Raw genomic sequence first — 19,949 nt, forward strand, 5'->3', positions numbered from 1 at the left:
ATGATTTATTATTTTGGAGTGTCTGGAATCCACTCCTTAAGGGAGGAGTTCTGTAACCGTCTTCAACTGGTGTGCCCGTCTTCTGTGAGTGTTGTGTTTGTTTGGTGCCATGTGCTTTGTCCTGTCTCTTTTCTTACCCCGCCAATCTTGTTACCTCGTTATTGTTTTGTTTCCTGTGTTTCTCCTTTGCTCCCGGACTCATTTACCTTTACTCCGCACACCTGTCTCTCAAGCACACACAGCTGTTGCTCATTGTCATGGACTATATATTGTTTTTTTTTTTTTCTTTTTTTTTTTTTTTTTTATTAAAAGATTCTTCCCTGCATTTGGACCCAGACCCTGTTCTTTCCTTGGCGCCCTCAGACACAACATGACAATTTGTCTTTCTTCAGAACAAACAAGTCTTATAGTTTACCCCTGTGGTTAAAGTTCCTGAAGTCCAAGAACCAGATCACAGGAGAACCAGATCACGGAAGAACCAGATCACAGAAGAACCAGATCACATGGGAACCAGATCACAGAAGAACCAGATCACAGGAGAACCAGATCACATGAGAACCAGATCACAGGAGAACCAGATCACATGAGATCCAGATCACATAAGAACCAGATCACAGGAGAACCAGATCATAGAAGAACCAGATCACATGAGAACCAGATCACATGAGAACCAGATCACAGGAGAACCAGATCACGGAAGAACCAGTTCACAGACGAACCAATTAACAGAATAACCAGTTTTTCTGAATCCTAACACTAGTGAATAAATCATAAACACTTAGACTGAACAGATAAACCTTCAGACAACAGATACTTCATCATGAAAATAACTACATTATAAACACATTATGACACACATAAACTGTTATTAACATTCAGTTTCATTCAGGGGCAATTACATTATCATCATGTTTATGGAGGAATTATTGAGTCAGATTATAAAATAAAAGTCTAAAACTAAAAGTCTTAAACCAAAACTAAAAAATCTAAATTTGAAATTTAAAGTCCAAGTCGAAAAATTAATTTGGTAATTAGGATTGGGCATTTGGTATTTAGTATAGGGCTTTTTGTAATTAGGATTGGCCATTTTCTATTTAGGGTTGGGCATTTGGTCATTTAGCCATTTAGGATTTAGGATTGGGCATTTGGGGATTTAGGATTGGGAATTTGGGGATTTAGGATTGGGCATTTAATCATTTAGCCATTTAGGATTGAGGATTAGGGATTTGGGGATTTAGGATTGGGGACTTGAAGATTGAGGATTGGGCATTTGAGGATTGAGGAGTGTATGCAAATTAGGAGGCGTGGCCCAAATACTGGAGGCTGGGTTTGAAATGGCTGGTGCGCAGAGGCAACTTATGGAGAGCAGAGGGAGCTCCCAGTGCTAAGGAGCACACTGTAATGAAAGTAATGTAATTGTAATGTAGTTCTGTTTCTGTAATGAAACGGAGCGAGTGAGCGGCTTGAGCGAGGACTTTGTGATAACTTCAACTTCAACAACAGCTTTGTAACATTTGTGGTCTCAAACACAAAGTCACCAGTAAAAGCAGTGCTATCGGTCTGACGACTAGAAAGCAGCAGACAGTGCAGCAGGTAAGATGTTAACATTAGCTACTAGTTATGTAAGCTGATATTGCTAACATGCTTTAGTAGGGTATTATTATATTGGGACATGCTGTTTTGATTTTTAAACTGTGGTTAACCCCTCTGACATTATTAGATACACTCCTTTCACATTGCCACTAGATGGTCTTGTTTAGGTTCTTTTTCTTTAATTAAAATGAAACATTTACACACTTTCACTTGAAGAATACTTTAATGTACTACCACAATACATTGCATGAGTACATCAAACATCATATTGTGTGTATTTGGTTGCTTAAGCTCAACAAACTATGAAAAATAATGTCTCGGTTACGTACGTAACCCTCGTTCCCTGATGGAGGAAATGGAGACGTTATGTCGAACGACATATGGGGTCTCACTTGGGAGGCCAATCACCTCTGAGTTTAAGAGAAAATGCCAATGAAAATTGGCTAGTGGATTTAACATACCTGAGCCACTCCCCATGCCAAAGAGTATAAATAGGGCGACAGATGCATCCACTCATTAGGTTTCACGCGGAGGAGCCGAGAATGTGTCCCGGCAACAGCGACCGGTTCAAGGTTGTGGCATGGGGACATAACGTCTCCATTCCCTCTATCAGGGAACGAGGGTTACGTACGTAACCGAGACGTTCCCTATCTGTCGGTCACTACGAGTTATGTCGAATGACATATTGGGTCCTATGGAAAACGCCACAACCCTGTGGCGCTGCAATTGTCGGCAAGACGTGGCGTGCCACAAAAGCTACACTTAAGGTTGTAACCTTCTCAAAGCCCCAGCGCAAATTCACTGACCTTGGTACCGAAGGGGCCAGAGGGTGAGTACAACGCTGCTGGAGAAGGCCACGCTAATGTAAGGGATTTCAACCTTCAGAGAAGATTACCAAATCTTCCCTATTTGTTCTTTCAGCTTGGCAAGACAATGGGGAAGCGAGCCATAGGAAAAGGTCACTACGGAGACCACATCCTACCCGTAGGGAGGTGACATGTGGAGATAGTGATATGGACTGACCCAGGGGGCAGTACTACATATGGAAGGGGTCTCTGAGGCAGGTCCTACCGTAGAGTAGGGATGGAATGGCTGCCAGAAGAGACTGACAGAATGGGTCTGTCAAGGGAAGACACGGGTTTGCCAAGAGGGAAACCTTACCATGGAAATATACACATATGGGATTACCTGTAGGGAATCAAGCCATATGGACACCTAGCCCAGTAAGGGGGTTAACCGGAGCTCCGGGCATGCTAACACCAGTACTGGGCCTGGCGACAGACTGCTCCGCCCAGTCTGACTGCCGAGGGTGCTGAAGGATGCTCAACCAGGGTGTGCCAACCGGGAACTCTACTGGGAGAAGAAAGGAGTTCGCATCCCTGTGTTGGGGGAATGGCGCTGCAAGCGTGACACCAAGCCAGCCCTTCCTGCCAATTCACCTGGGAAGAAACTGGCTCTACACGAAGGTTGGAAAAGGTTTTAGGTGTCGCCCAGCCCACAGCTCGACAAATGTCCGCCAGAGAGGTGCCGTGCGCCAGCGCATAGGAGGAGGCCACACTCCATGTGAGGTGGTTCTTCACCCCCAGGGGGCACGGCTCGCCTTGGGAATGGTACACCAAGGCGATGGTATCCACTATCCAGTGGGCCAACCTCTGCTTGGAGACAGCCTTCCCCTTCTGCCGACCTCCAAAGCAGACCAGGAGCTGCTCAGAGCTTCTGAAGGTCTGGGTGCGGTCCACGTATATCCAAAGAGCTCTGCCGGGACACAGCAATTCCAAGGCTGGATCTGCCTCATCCAGGTGCAGTGCTTGCAGGTTCACCACCTGGTCTCGGAAGGGAGTGGTGGGAACCTTGGGCACGTATCCCGGCCGGGGTCTCAGGACAATGTGAGAGTAGGCCGGCCCCGAACACAAGGCACTCTTCACTTACCGAAAATGCTTGGAGGTCCCGACCCTCTTGATGGAAGTGAGCGCGATCAGTGAGAAGAACACCAATTTGTGAACAGACCCCACTTCAGAGCATAGGCCTGCCTCGTAGAGGGGGCTCTAGCCTGAGTTATAGTGTCTACCACCACTGGTGGCAGATCACTTAGGTCTGCCGAGTCCCATCCAGAAGCCACACATGGAGGTTCCAAAGATCTGGACGCGGGTGCCAAATGGTGCCAAGCCCCTGAGAGAGGAGGTCCCTCCTCAGGGGGATCCGCCAGGGAGGGGCTGACACGAGGAGCATGAGTTCCAAAAACCAGGTCCAAGTGGGCCAGTAAGGTGCAACCAACAGGACCTGTTCTTCGTCCTCCCTGTCCTTGCACAGCATCTGTGCGAGCAGGCTCACTGGGGGAAACGCATACTTGTGTAATGCCTGAGGCCAGCTGTGTGCCAGAGCATCCGTGCCCAGGGGGGCCTGGGACAGGGAATAGTACAGCTGGCAGGGAGGACTCGTGGGAAGCGAAAAGGTCTACCTGGGCTTCCCCGAATCGACTCTAGATCAGCTGGACCATCTGCGGATGAAGTCGCCATTCCCCGGGAAAGGTGAGCTGTCGTGAGAGCGCGTCGGCAGCACGATTGAGCTCCCCTGGGATGTGGGTAGTGCGCAGCAACTTGAGCCACGTCTAAATCCAGAGGAGGAGATGGCGGGCGAGTTGAGACATGTGACGTGAACGTAGACCGCCCTGTCGGTTGATGTACAAACAGCCACAGTGTTGTCCGCCCATTGCGTGTCACACCCCAGCCCATGTTGGAGGCATCTGTTGTGACAACAACATGCCGGGACACTTGTTCTAAGGGCACGGCGACCCATAGAAAGGCGAGGTCTGACCAGGGGCTGAATCGGCGGTGACACATCGGTGTGATGGTGATACTATGTGTACCGCGGTACCATGCCCATCTCGGGACTTGGGAGTGCAACCAGTGCTGAAGTGGCCTCATATGGAGCACCCGAGCGGCGTGACTGTGGCTGCGGATGCCATATGCCCCAGGAGCCTCTGAAAGTGTTTCAGTGGTACCACTGTTCTGCATCTGAAGGAACTCAGGCAGTTCAGCACTGACTGGGCACGCTCGCTGGTGAGCCGTGCTGTCATACTCACCGAGTCTAACTTGCTCTTCTCTCGGTTGACCTGAAGCCCCAACTGACCGTCCCTGTGATCGCACAACTGCTCTCGGGACCGGGCCATAATGAGCCAGTCGTCGAGATAGTTGAGGATCCTGATGCCCACTTCCCAGAGTGGGGCAAGGGTGCCCTCCATGAACTTCGCAAAGACACGGGAGGACAGGGAGAGCCCGAAGGGGAGGACCTTGTACTGCCATGCCTGACCCTCGAATGCAAACCGCAGAAACGGTCTGTGGTGAGGGAGGATCGAGACATGAAAGTACACGTCTTTCAGGTCGATCGCTGCAAACCAGTCCTGTGTCAGCATCTTGAACGGGAGCTTGTGCAGGGCCCGATTCAGGACTCACAGATCCAGGATAGGCCGAAGGATACCGCTTTTCTTGGGTACGATGAAGTAAGGGCTCTCTCTTACTTCAGCAATCTCCTCGCGCAAGACAGAGGCATCCCGGACTGCCACCAGAGTCTCGAGCATGCCATTGAACTTGGGAGGTCGCCGGGCAAACTGAATCGCGTAACCGAGTTGGACCATCCGGAATGGCCAGCGTGACGGGTTGGGCAGCGCAAGCCACGCTCCCAAGCTCTGTACAAGTGGCACCAAAGGGACAGTCCCATACCCGCAGTGGTGCAGCAATGGGGAGTTGTGTTGGATGGCACAGAAGGCATCGCTTTCCGAGTCATCACAGCCACACTCCTCGTGTTCGCGGAGGAACTGGCCAGAGACGCGTGGAGAGGCAACCTCTTGACCGTTGGCGAAAGGGGGCATCGTGGGTGAGAATGAGGAGGCAGTGCGTCGTTCATAGTCAACCCGCGAGCCTTGCATCTCGGAGGAAAGGGAAATTGCTCTTTTATGAAAAAGTGGGTGCCACCGTCCATTGGACCAGCGGCGGAACGGAAAAAAAAACAAACAAACTGAGGATTCTCCACCCGGCCCTCCTCCGGGGGAAGGAGTGGCTCTGTCTCCGCCAGCTCCTGAAGAGCAGTCTCCTACATCTCCGAGTTGCCCGTGTCAGGGCCGCTTAGTCGTCTTCCTATGCGCCGGACTCGAAGAACTCTCAGCACGGGGCGGGGCTGGTGTGGAGGACGCAGAGGGGCGCCCACAGTGATGAGCAGGCTGAGGCTCAGAAACTGCTGGGCACAGCCCCTGACAGTGTCGCCACACAGGACAGCCTGGGAGATGGGAGTGTCGAGAAAGTTCACTTTGTCAACGTCTCTCATACAGACCAGGCTGAACCAGAAACGGCACTACTGGACCACCAGAGTGGACATCGCCTTCCCGATGGACTGCGTTGTGACTTCCGTCACCCGGAAGGGTGAGGTCAGTCGTTGTGCGCAGCTCCTGCATCAACCTCGGGTTGGTTCTACCCTCGTGCATTTGTTAAAGCCTTGGCTTGGTGAGTTTGCAGGATAGCCATGAAATGCAGAGCAGAGGCAGCTTGGCCCGCAGCACTGTAAGCCTTGGCAGCGAGAGCGGCCGACAGCTTATAGGCATTGGGTGAGAGGCGCGGACTATTCCTCCCAGTGGCAGCGTTTTGCGGACACAAGTGCACCGCAATCGCACTCTCCTGCTGGGGAATGTCGACGCACCCCTAGCTGCCCCGCCATCGAGGGTAGTGAGGATGGAGAAACGAAATGAGCTGCTTCCGGCCGTAAAAAGGGGCCATCCACGACTACATCACTTCCCCATGCACATCCAGGATGAAAGGAACCAAAGCAAAACGCGGTTGAGAGCCGCGCTCTACATCGAGAACCAATCGAACAGCCATGAGCACTCAGGGCTGGGCGGTGCATTCACCTCCATCCTGATGCTCACAGCTGCCCGGGGCAAGCACGGCTGTCAACTCTGGGTCCAATTTGGCAGTGGCGACAACACCCGAGGGCGGCAGCCACGCCGAATCTTCATCCACAGAGGTCAACAGCCCATCCCCGATGCTGCAATCGACATCTGATCCCCGGCTGCAAACTGAATGACCCGTTGGGACTGCCATAAGACAGCCCAGCAAAATCACCCAGCAGCTGCACAGGACAAACACTGCGGAAGGGGTAAGAGGTCCGTGGGGCGTGGCAATTCAACAATGACCCTATTAGTCAAGTGTCAGTTCTGTCAGCTGTCTTGAAACACGAGTGAATGTTTTGTATCGCAGCGTGCAGCAAGTCGCTGTACCATGTACTCTAGCCATTCACTATGTCATTAATCAGGTTCTCTGGCACAGCATTCAAATCAGATAATTGCACAGAATCATCAGAAACGGCACAAGACTGAGACACAATGGGTGTCTGCACATCAACACTTCTTGTGTGAATAGAGGTTGAGAAAAGTGGACCTATTTTATCAACCCCTCTAATCTGATGTGTATGAGCAAACCTCAGTACCCCTCTCCATCTTCCCATACTGTTCTGACTTTTAGAACCCACCATATCAGAATCAGCTATTCCAATCACAATACTTTGTTTAATTGACTTTTTTTCCTTTCTTCTACAATAAATGTTAATCTATAAAATTAAAATTGACAATATAATTTAGAATTCTTGCGATTAATACTCTAAATTAACCCTCGTGCAGCATATAAAACAGCATGCGGCAGCAATTACAGATATTAAAAAGAAACTTAAGTAAAGAAAAAATTATCAATGAAACATCTGAGTGTGCATCACAGAGACGGAAGGGCTTTAGATCACAATCATACAGATATATCATGTGAATTCATCTGTTACATGAAATACAGCCCTAATTGAAACTTAAGAAAACTTGTGCGATCAACCACTGTGACATCTCATGCAGACTGGGAAGCACATAGTGCACCAACCACCAAGTGAGCGTGGCAGCAGGAAGCCCCAAATATGGTCATGGCAAGTGGAATCACAAAATCATTTCCTAAATACATACCTGCTACACATGGAGGTGTGAGTGGCCAGGGAAGGCAAATCGACGGGGCACACCAGTGTCACTCTTGGCGGAGTCGATAGCCATGTAGATATTTAACAGCAGTGTTTGGCAAACATAAACCAGCGACATATTCCAGTCTGTAATTATTAGGCTTCAGGCATAGAATCATAACATTTAAAAATGAGAAAGAGAGCAGCAGACGACATGCCACGGACAACAACGTCATCTTAGTGTGATTTTTAACATGCCACCAATAAAATAATTTTAAATAATATATTTTTTTATTTTTTTATTATAATTTTGGCCCGATGTTTTTCTCTATATAGTGCCGGTATGGCGACTAGTACACAAAGTTTTGTGTACACTAAGACTGTGTGTAAACTTCAAATATCTCCACTCTCAGTGGTTTTGCTCATACATGTCTGGTTTTGTTTCTTCGTTATTCTCAGAATAGACTGATTGTTTTTCCTCCTCAGTTCTTCAGATGTTGTTATGCACACTTCTGATTCCACACATTAGAGCTAGGGTTTGAAGATCTTGATCCTCATGTAGAAACTGCTCAGTGGTGTTCTCCAGCTTCTGTTTATTCAGATCTGGATTCAGTCATATAGAGTCCAAACAAACAAATTAATAATATAACCTTTCAAAGTAAGCATCCATCAGCAAAATAATTATGTTATTATTTCAACTAAAACATTTTTAATTCAGGGTAAAATTTCTGCTCATTTTTGATCTTCAAAAAAATTTACAGTTTCAGATTATACTCTCTTTACAGATGCTTTTCTTCTTCTTTTTTTTATACCCTTCATGATGTGTTTCCATTCAATCAGAACAGGATTGGATGAGCTGCAGTTTCATATTTCTTTGTCAGTCACAAGGAAGAAAGCAGTACAGGTTTAAACATACTGGCTTCACTACAGCAGATCACTTTCACTTTTAAGATCGAGTGAGATGATCGTCTCTGCTTCAGCTGAACATGGAGCTGCTTTTGTTCATGTTTGTGTCTGTAATTCTAGTTATATCTGACGGTATGTACATTGTTTTTCTCTTTGTTCTAAAGGCAAGGCATGACACTTCGTTAATTATGTTCCCTCAACATTTCAGCAAACTTACAACATCAGTTAAGGTTTTGGACACATTTGAATTGAATATATTTTGGTCATGATCTTAAAAATCCTTTTCTGAGGAGGCTTCTGCTTAAACGCTTGAAATGAGTTTGTTCCTACATATGGATTACGTTACACAATTTTTAATTAAAATGTAATTATTTGTACCTAGTAGTGAAGAACAAGATCATGTCTCCTCCTTTAGTAGTGTGTAAAATCAATTATGTGTTTTAGTTAGTAGATATTAAGAGCACCTTTAGATGAATCTATCCTGCTTTACTCGTGTATGTTCAGCATGATTTTGCTTGATGTCTTAAGCTAAACAGTAAAGTATCACAGGTCTGGATGCACCAGAATTATCTCTTATAAAACTTAAGTTTGATTTTGAAGAGTCAAAGATGATTATATTTGTGGTCATCATTCTGATAATATTCAATAGTTTGTACTTTATTTATTTTTTTCTCTTTAATCAATGTTTGTGAAAAAAGGGGGACACAATTAACAACATTAAAAGGCACACATTTCTTTTTGCAACTAAACTTTTAATTAAGAATATTAAGCAGAGAGTTAAGGAAAGGCAGTGTTTAAATGCTTCCCATGATGCACCTCTTGAAGCTCAAGGTCCAGAGAGAGCAGAGCTAGAGATGTTTAGATTTGATTATCATTGGTTTGGTAACATTCGTGTCAGCTACTGTCATGTTGAGTTGTGTCTGTCTGTGTTGTACTTTGACATTTTAATCAGGTCACATTTCCTGGTTACCTGATCTGACCCAGCATTTACAACCTGTTTTTTTTTTTTTTTTCCATAACAATAAAAGTGAATGAATTTCTGTCAATGATTCATAAACACTGTTTGCTTGTGAAGTGCAAAAGCAACAAACAGAACTGAATTTGACAAATACTCACAGGGATTTTCTACATTTGATTTAAACCCCTCTGCTGGGGAGGTTAAGAACAAATTAATGTGCACATGCACATGCTGTGAATCTTGTGCGTATAAATATAAATAACCCACAGTTATAATTGTGAATGAAACCCATTTGAGATAAAAGATGACAGTAGTGTAATCAAGACCAGTGTCAGATCTCCAATAAAGGGCTCATCCCTAAGCCACAAACAAAATAATTGTTATTATTATAAATTATATGCATTGATATTTGTTCAAGTTTATTTGTATAGCGCTTTTTACAATACAAAAAAAAAAATTGTTACAAAGGAACTTTACAGAAAATTATGTTTTACAATATTTAGTAGTAGCTTCTAAGTGGTGACTGTCAGCTTGTGCGCGTATGACAGGGTTTTTAGAAAAAAATAATACAAGACGTAGTCAGCCAGACGATGAACATTATTAATATTATTAATAATGAATAATTATCATATGATGCAGTCACACTTGTAGCAATATTTGTTAGATCTGTTTGTTGATTCAGGGTTAGCATCATCTGAGGTCCTCTGAGGGTCAGCATCATCTCTTCTCAGGTGTTCTGGATCCAGACTGGAGCTTGTTTAAATCCTAGTTACCACGGGATGAAGATCCAGCAGAAACAGAGAAACAAATAGAGACATCATTAGCATAGCTGCTGAACCAACAAACTAAAATTAGTTTAACCCAAGCGAATGAATAATAGTGCACTTTTGATCAGATGCAACAACACTCACAATTTAAGAGATACATTATTTGAATGCTTGGCGAAAGAGATGTGTTTTTAATCTAGATTTAAACAGAGAGAGAGTGTGTCTGAACCCCGAACATTATCAGGAAGGCTATTCCAGAGTTTAGGAGCCAAATGTGAGAAAGCTCTACCTCCTTTAGTGGACTTTGCTATCCTAGGAACTACCAAAAGTCCAGTGTTTTGTGACCTTAGGGTGCGTGATGGATTGTAACGTGGTAGAAGGCTAGTTAGGTACGCTGGAGCTAAACCATTTAGGGCCTTATAGGGAAGTAATGATAATTTGTAACTGATACGGAACTTAATAGGTAGCCAGTGCAGAGACTGTAAAATTTCTGCATCAGAAACAGATAACATGTTTCGTAGCTTGCCAATGTTTCTAAGATGGAAGAATGCAGTTTTTGTAACTTGGGAAATATGATTTTCAAAAAACAAGTTGCTGTCTAATACAACACCCAGATTCCTGACTGTAGAGGAAGTAACAGTACATCTGTCTAGTTGCAGATTGTAATCTACAAGATTCTGTGTAGTGTTTTTTGGTCCAATAATAAATATCTGTTAGCTTAGATAATTTAGAAGTTTAATCTGGTCTCATTTAGACATATAGCTGAGTATCATCAGCATAACAGTGGAAGCTATTTCCGTATTTGTATGATATATGACAGATAATCATCTGTGTTTTTCCTCTATATCTCCTCTGCCTGTCCGCACGTCTAAACTTCAACTCTGGGTCAAGTGTGTTTCTGCAGGTAATGGACTGGAAATTCTTTACAATCAGTCATAATGGCCTACAGATTAAACTCAAATCCAGCACTGTGTACCTTTTAGTGCTAATACTATAAAACCAATTCCCTTCTATCACTGTAAAAATGGCGATATTGTTATTAAACATAATAAAGCTGAAAGTATACTGTAAAAAATTTCCTGTAGAAATTACAGTAACTTACTGGCAGCAGTTTGCCAGTAACTTACTGTAAATTAAACTTACAGTAAAAATACTGTATTCATATTTACAGTACCATTTAACTTGCTGTAAATGTATTTGCAGTAATATATTTTTTTTACTGTAAAACACAATTATGTTTTTTTCTCCTTTTATATATTTTAATACAATAAAATATTACTTTACACTGTGAAATTTACTGTAATTGGTTCACTTTTATTATGTATTGTAAAACTTTACAAATTATTGTATTTCAACAGGTCTCATGTCGCAGTAGTAAAAACTATAAAAAGAAACAAAAGACTGTTTAACTTATTTTATTGGTTTAACAGTTAAATTGTAATACTTGAAATAACATTTTAATATTCTTGCAGATTGTACTTTCAGTTTTCCAAAAACTTGAATACATTTCATTTATAAATAAAAGTTTCATATTAAGAGCATTTTAAAACAACAGACATGAACAGATTCAGTCATAAGAACAATCTTAAAAATTTACAAATTCAGAAAACTCCTGTGTAGAATGTATTTGCTCTTAGTAGCTTATAGTTTTGCCAGCTGAAATCCAGAAACTCCTTAAAGGGATAGTTCACCCAAAAATCTGAATTAGGTCATTAATAACTTCCCTCATGTCACCCTCATGTCGTTCCAAACCCGTGAGACTTCCGTTTATCTTCAGAACACAGTTTAAGATATTTTAGATTTAGTCCGAGAGCTCTCAGAGTTCCATCATCACAGTAGTCCATGTGACATCACAGGGTCGGTTAGAATTTTTTGAAGCGTCGAAAATACATTTTGGTCCAAAAATAGCAAAAACGACGACTTTATTCAGCATTGTCTTCTCTTCCGGGTCTGTTGTGAGACAGTTCAAAACAAAGCAGTTTGTGATATCCAGTTCATGAATCATTCGATGTAACCGGATCTTTTTGAACCAGTTCACCAAATCAAACTGAATCGTTTTATACTGTTCGCGTCTCCAATACGCATTAATTCACAAATTACTTAAGCTGTTAACTTTTTTAATGTGGCTGACTCGTGAACGAGTCAGTATTTTGTTCGTTATCTGGCTCAGCTCGGTGTTCATCTTCACAGCAGTTCAGTCAGTGTACTTTTTGAGTAAATGAATTACTCCGGGATATTGGTTTGTTTGAACTCAGAAGTGTCAGCCACATTAAAAAAAGTTAACAGTTTAAGTAATTTGTGGATTAATGCATATTGGAGATGCGAACCGTTTAAAATGATTCAGTTCGATTTGGTGAACTGGTTCAAAAGGATCCAATTACATGGAGTGATTCGTTCGCGAACCAGATATCACAAACTGCTTTGTTTTGAACTCTCTCTCACAACAGACACGGAAGAGAAGACAATGCTGAATAAAGTCATAGTCTTTGCTATTTTTGGACCAAAACGTATTTTCGATGCTTCAAAAAATTCTAACTGACCCTCTGATGTCACATGGACTACTTTGATGATGTGTTTCTTACCTTTCTGGACATGGACAGCAGACCGAACACACAGCTTCAATGGAGGGACAGAGGAGATAAATGGAGGTCTCACGGGTTTGGAACGACATGAGGGTGAGTTATTAATGGGTGAATTAATTTTTTGGGTGAACTATCCCTTTAATGAAGGAGGATACATGAGGGTTCAGACCAGAGTTCTTCCTTTGCACCATCTTCCCACTTCTTTTGATGACGTGGAACTTTGAGGAGCACTTGCTGTTGTCAGGGTTAACATTTAACCTTTACATAACAGAAAAAAAAGTTAGATCATTTGATGTGAAAAATGTCTAACAAAACAACCAAATACTCACAACACAACCAAATACAGAAATGCACTGCAAATGGCACAGAACACAATGGAAATTTTTCCAGGTGACCCAATATGTGACGAACCCGGATGGAGCATGTTTAGTACTCAACGTCTACTTTTATTTTCTTGCAAAAAATACAGAGATTACATATTTATGACATACAACTTTATATACAATATAAAAAATGTAAAAAGAACATGAGGGTGAGATATTAATCTATACATTAGTAACATTGTAAAAAAAATTTTAATGTTATGTTTAAATAAGTTTCATAGGTAAGAAATGTAAGGTAATGTAGGGTCCAAAGATGAAACAGCTAATTTTGTTGAGACACACACAGATAAATAAAGCATATTACGAAAACTTTTTTGTATAAAATGTATTTATTTGCAACAGTTATGTTAACAGCAATAATAAGACATGTATGTCCTAAGTACAGCTATTAAACTGATAGACACCATGCTGCTTTGTCACGAGAACATCCCAGGTTAAAATAATGAGGAAATTACGTTGGCTAAATCCGAAATCGCCCCCTTAACACTCGTGCACTCATTTCTACATTAGTCCACTAATACGGTTCACTTGAAGCTGTGAATGAAAACGAGTGAGTGAATTCGGACAGCCGTTGATCGCGCATTGGATGTACACAGTCGGGTTCGTCACTTACTGGGGTCCCCTGAAAACATTTCCATTGTGTTCTGTGCCATTTGCGGCGCATTTTCGCGAACGACATTATGTTATTCTCCCGATGCTGATGTACAGAACAAATGTTACATTTGAAGTAGACATATTTTTCTCTTGGTTGTTTAGTTTCCTTAACTTTATGTGTTTGCGGTAACGTTAAATGTGAGACTGAGGGGCGGAGAGGCTTTGGAAAGTGTATGAGCATTCAGGAACTGCACACGAAAACCTTAAATTCGCCGTGTTTTTATGCCCTTTGGCATGATTAATGAAGGCGTATAATGTCTCCACAGAGACGCCAGTGTTTGCACACGACACGAACATTGCGGGTTTTACTCTAGCACTACAAGCATGACGTGCATTTATATGGGGTAATCAGTTAACAGCAAGCGATAATAGCGGGAAAAAATCCGACTGACTTTAAGCTAAATCCACGAAAGCTTTGTTGTTCTGCTAACAGTTCACATGAACACTCACCAGCTCCTGGAGTGGTCAAACCCAAGGCAGAGACCCGTTAATGTCCATATTTTGACGGCGAAACGTTCAGAAAAGGGAAAGAAAGGAAAGAAATATGAATGTTTGCACAGTGTCACCACAACTCTCTCTAGCTCTCTTCACACCATAAATGTGATGTGACTGCGCGCCGTTCAGTGGCAGCGTTTTTTTAATTTATATTTTTGTTTTAGTTAAACCAAAGATATAATATATTTAAAGTAAAATAAGTAATATTTGTACACACCTTTGCATCTGACTGGTTCTTTTCGCGTGTGTCTTGTTTTCTTCTTTCTCCAAGTGGGAAATAAAACTTGATCTGTGATTGGTCAGGTTTCGCGCTCATTTTTTCTTTACTGTATTTAGATTTACAGTAAATTAAAAATACTGTAATTTAGTGTCGCCAAGATGGTATTCCCCAAAATGTAACTATAAAATACAGTAATATGCTGTATAACTGTCCTACAGTAAAATACAGTTCATTTTACAGTTAAATACTGTTAAATTTACAGACATTTCTAACAGTGATATATGCACAGTACAAAAGGACACAGGCTATCATTTACAAACTTAATCTCATGCAATCAATGTCTTGCATTTGAAACAGTTCATATAAGGAATAAGTGACCATACCCCATAAGCACCACACACTCACTAATGCATACAGTATGCATCCACATGTCATTAAGAGCATTATAAAAGGTTCAGTGTTATCAATATGTCAATTTATTTTTAACACAAGATTTTAACAGCCAATGACATTTCCAGCTGGGGAGACTCAACTGATTTTCTACAGTTAGGGTTAATCATCATCTAACTCAACCAGTCAAGAGCTAGATTTAACCTTAGATGTTATATGAATATGGTCCTGAAGCATAGCTTTTATTAGCTGACAATAATAATAAATAAATAAGCATTATAGGCACAAATACAAATGTACTTTTAGAAATTGTTTTTGAAAAATATGGTGTTATTGTTTTGGCAAGCTTAAATTAAAACTTCTATGAAAACTTGTGTGATATTCCTTTAAAATAATGTTTCAGTATATATTTTTTTAAGTATATTTTACTAAGCAATTCCTTACATAATTTCTTTGAGTTAGACCAAACTTTTATTTTGGTGAGTTGTAGACAGAGTTTCTGTGTTTTTTAATTAACTATTATTATTAGCTATTAAGCCTACTTGAAGTATAGCATACTCTACTGTGCAATAGTACTATATTTCTGTTTAAATTTCTTCAAGTTATACCGAGATTTTAATCTGAGAGGTTGTCGTTAAGACTTTGCAGTTTCTGTCAGTCTGTGTATACGATACGAATGAATGACGATAGTTTTATCAAATGAAATGGTGAAATCCTCTCATAGCGCACTGTGCACATGTTTAGCCTACATCATGTGTTAATATAGTGAAGAGCTGAAAACACCACGCGTGCTTCAGTGTGTGTGCGTGTGTGTGTGTGTGTGTGTGTGTGTGTGTGTGTGTGTGTGTAGTAGAGCACACATTCCCAGAGACGTGTATATCAACACCTTCAGGGTCGCTGCTGGTCAAATGTGTGTCCTGAGCAGGATTGTATTGTTGTGCCCCCCTTCCTCAAATATGATGATAAAAAAACACCTACTATAGGGTGAAAATAGAACTTTAATCAAATAAAAAACTAAATGAATAAATTGTATTATTTACAAATCACAATTGTAGCTCTCGACATTTACCTGTGGCTATAACTTTATTATGACTCTAATTTATTTTATAGTCTCAAGCATTCAGAAATCATGCAAAAGGAAACTAAGCAGTTTTACTATGATAAAACCATGGTTTATTTTTGTAAGGGTTGTGATATACATGTTTTTTGTTGAAGAAATTATAAAGCCTGTATCATCTATAGCAACAAGGTGTCCAAAAATGAAAGATGAAGTGAATATTTGAATGAAATGTTTGGTCAGTATCCTAAACAAGGATTTGATCGTCCTGTAAGTGTAACAGCAGCAATCACATGGCATTTGTAATAACATCTACATAACATTGTTTATATTTGCCTACATTATGTATTGTAACAGTGTTATTATTAACCAATCATTATTGCCTCATTATTTTTTTTTATATAATGCATTTTAAGTGCTATTGATTTTTTATAGCAAAAAAAAAAAAATTATATATATATTACAGTATATTAATACTTTGTAAATTATTATTTGAAGTCAATATTTTGAATCAATTAGAGAGTTCGGAGTGGGTTCGCGAATCATTTGAGTCAGTTCGGGAGTTCGGAGCGGGATCACGAATCACGAAAGATTCGCGCTCGTAAATTTTCAAATTGGCCATAACCTTTAATGGCAAGGCTTTTGGCAATGCTTTCTTTTAGGGTGTCATTTGCCACCCTATGCCACCCCGGTAGATCCGCCCCTGTGTAGGGATTAGTGAATGAGTGAATGAGTGAGCGATTTCAGACACAGCAATAGTTTGAACGATGGATCTGCGACACAGGTACCATGGTTTCGGGAAACAGTCGTGACTGACTAGCTAGTTTGTTTCCATAAAGATGCATTAGTAGGCTACTTTAGTGGTTAATCAGCCACTTACGTCTGTATGCTTTATTAATTAGAGTGTGTACTGAATTGAGTCATCCAATGTTTTCCATTAAACGTTTTATTATGTCCCAAAACTGTACCTATATAACAAAGCTATTTCGTCCAAGTTAAAACTGAACGGCTCCATTGTGAACTTGTGGAGCTGTATGATCCACTTCAAGCTGTAAAGTGAAGTGCTTGTCCGATTTTAGCTGGTTTTGCGAAAGCACACAAAAACACAAAAACATACTTTTTTTTTTCCCCCACCCCAAATGTTTGATTATTTTCCACCACAGTGACCCTTTAGGGATTCCGTAGAAACAATTTAGATGTGCACAATTTCAAGATCGTTTTAGATTTATAAATTACACATCTAAAGGAGAGAGATGTTTTTGTACGTGTTCATTCTCTGAATGACTTGGAAAGTGTTTGTATGTAAACTGGCTGGAGATTTGATCGTGTTTACAGTGGCACTTTTCCCAGATCCAGTTTCTCCCAGTAAAACAGTCTTTCCTGCAGGAATCAGATCAATCTCATCTGGATCTTCTGTTGGAGACTCTCCTGAAACTACAACAGAAAGATCAAATCACAATATGATCAGTGCTGTTCATTTATTGGCTGTGGCATGCATCAAGTCAATCATGTTATCATTTTAAACACTACAACATGTGTTATTCGTTTAGTTTAGGGCTTTTGAATTTGACAGATGAGGTTGTGTAAAATGTATAATTACTTACTATTTATATAAATTATCTATTTAATTATTTATGGAAAAAATAAATAACACGGGTGTCTTCTCTCGAATCGCTCTCGCGGTACTTTGATGTCAAACACGAGTTGATTTGTGTAATCAGGTGAATCAATGATTCGGTGATCAAACAGAGAGACATTTAGTCTAGTGAGCAAATGATCCAACCAATGACCTTATACATTTAAAATTCATTAGGATATTTTTACTGGCAGTTTTAGTTTCTTATTTAGAGTAGCCTATTATTTAATTAAAAACGAATTTAATAATTACATATTGATTAAAAAAATTCTGAAAGCAAAAATAAAAATCTATATTGATAAAACTAATAAAACGGATAGTTCAACCAATAATTAAATAAAACTAATAAAACCCGCCGTTAGATTTTAAGGATTATTATTTATATGATAACATGATAACATGATTGACTTGACTGTTAAATGATTAAGAATTATATTAAACCTTTTTTTGAACAATTTCTTTGTCATTTGAATATTGATTTTAAGTAGGGGTCAAAAATCAATTTAAATCGTAAATCTTCTTTTTTTTTTCTTCTTTCCCTAGACAGCAGTGTATTTAACAGACACACAAACATCAGTGTTTTTGGGCGATACGTCCTAAAAAAAAAATTCCCATTTTTTTTCAAAAAAAAAAAAAAAAGAAGATTTACGATTTAAATTGATTTTTGACCCCTACTTAAAATCAATATTCAAATGACAAAGAAATTGTTCAAAAAAAGGTTTAATATAATTCTTAATCATTTAACAGTCAAATTTAAAACTCATGTATTTACATGTATTTATTTTTATTTTTTATATACATTATTTGTAGACACTATTTTCCCTACCAAATGCAAAACTAATAACATTGTCAGCATTACACACACTGGTTATTGCCATCATTATATCCTTCTGATCTAGCCTAAATATGTTTAACATGTGAATTCTTTCTGAATATGCAGTTATATTACAGGCTGTTGTCGTGTATTGTACTCGTGATGGTGGGACACTGGGACTTTATTATACTCGCTTCAGTCAGAATCACTCCGCTCCGCTCATCCTCTGCTCGGCAGCGTGTCTCAAACCAGAACTACGGGAGCATCGGCGGATGAAAACGATTTTCATTCAAAACAAAATGATGTAAACTAAACATTTGAATTTATCGATAAAACTGGGCGCTGGGCGATAAATCTCCGATGACGATTTTACGTCACGCTTTGCATAGCGGACACTAGCGGACTCGTGCACGCGGTGTTTAACAGGCTGGCACTGCCTCAGGAGAGCTGGGGGTTTATACAGGCCGATTTAAATAAAACCTCTTTGAGAAGCATTTCTGTTTTTCACTGTGTGTGTACTTTCTTCTGCACTGAAGCTCCTGTCACCAAGTCAAATTCCTCTTGTGTCCATGGCTCCTTCTGATTCTGTTTCCCTGTTTATCATATTTTTGTGCTAGGAAGTGGTGTTAAAACTGTTCTGTGCATCAGAGTGAAGAGTGATCAGGTGAAGAGGTTCACTGCTCTGGGTGTGTGTTCACGGTGTGTGTGTGTGTGTGTGTGTGTGTGTGTGTGTGTGTGTGAGTGTGTGTGTGCGCGTGAGTGTGTGTGCGTGTGGGTGGGTGTGTGTGTGGTCATCATACTTGGCAAATGTCACGACTTTCACTCTCAGTCATAAGAATCATTTTTTTACTTTCCAAGAAAGTTTAATCTGACACAATCACTCGTGACTCACCTGAGCTTTCTTTCCACAGCATGAAACAAATCATGATGAGTGGAGCAATGATATAAGAGCAAATAGCCCGCACATCTGATCTATAAAAGCAATGTAACAATACAATTATCAGATGAACTGAATTAATAAACCAACAAAACCTGATTATTTCAAATGATAAAACCGAATACATTTCTCTTTTTTTAAGTATTTGGACTGCGTGTGTCTTTTATTTGACACAAGCTGCCATGAAGTGGATCATCAGCTGAACTCACATGAGTTTGGGGTTTGTGTCGATCTGCTGATGGGCTCGGTCTCGTTCCTCACTGAAACACACAGGCACAGATGAAATTAACCTTCTGTCATCATCATTCTTTTGTGTTTGACAGAAGGACATTTTGAGGATCATCTGTGCATCATGAACATCATCACACTGAGAGCTGAAGCGTTTCTCTCACCTCTGAACACGGTCTTCAGTCTGAACTGTGATGAAAGACAGGAGCATCAGAGCAGCGTTTATTCAATATGAAAACAGATAAACGTGATGTTGAGAGAGAAATCATTTACTCCTGCAGCGTGACAGATGATCTCATGATTCAGATTCACACACTGAGACGTGACGAGACGATCAGAAGAGACAGACG

General features: G+C 40.8%; 1 long non-coding RNA gene across 1 annotated transcript; it reads right to left on the reverse strand.

Annotated features, from left to right (window-relative positions):
- Positions 1-17,112: 17,112 nt before the first annotated feature.
- LOC113094868 (uncharacterized) lies at positions 17,113-19,602 on the reverse strand. The gene is made up of 2 exons (XR_003288195.1): positions 19,327-19,602; positions 17,113-17,418 (listed from the first exon to the last, which is right to left on the reverse strand). It is a non-coding gene; the product is annotated as an uncharacterized LOC113094868 (long non-coding RNA).
- Between the last annotated feature and the right edge of the window lie 347 nt (positions 19,603-19,949).

The sequence above is a fragment of the Carassius auratus genome, unplaced genomic scaffold (assembly GCF_003368295.1).
Source record: "Carassius auratus strain Wakin unplaced genomic scaffold, ASM336829v1 scaf_tig00215459, whole genome shotgun sequence".
NCBI lineage: Eukaryota > Metazoa > Chordata > Actinopteri > Cypriniformes > Cyprinidae > Carassius > Carassius auratus.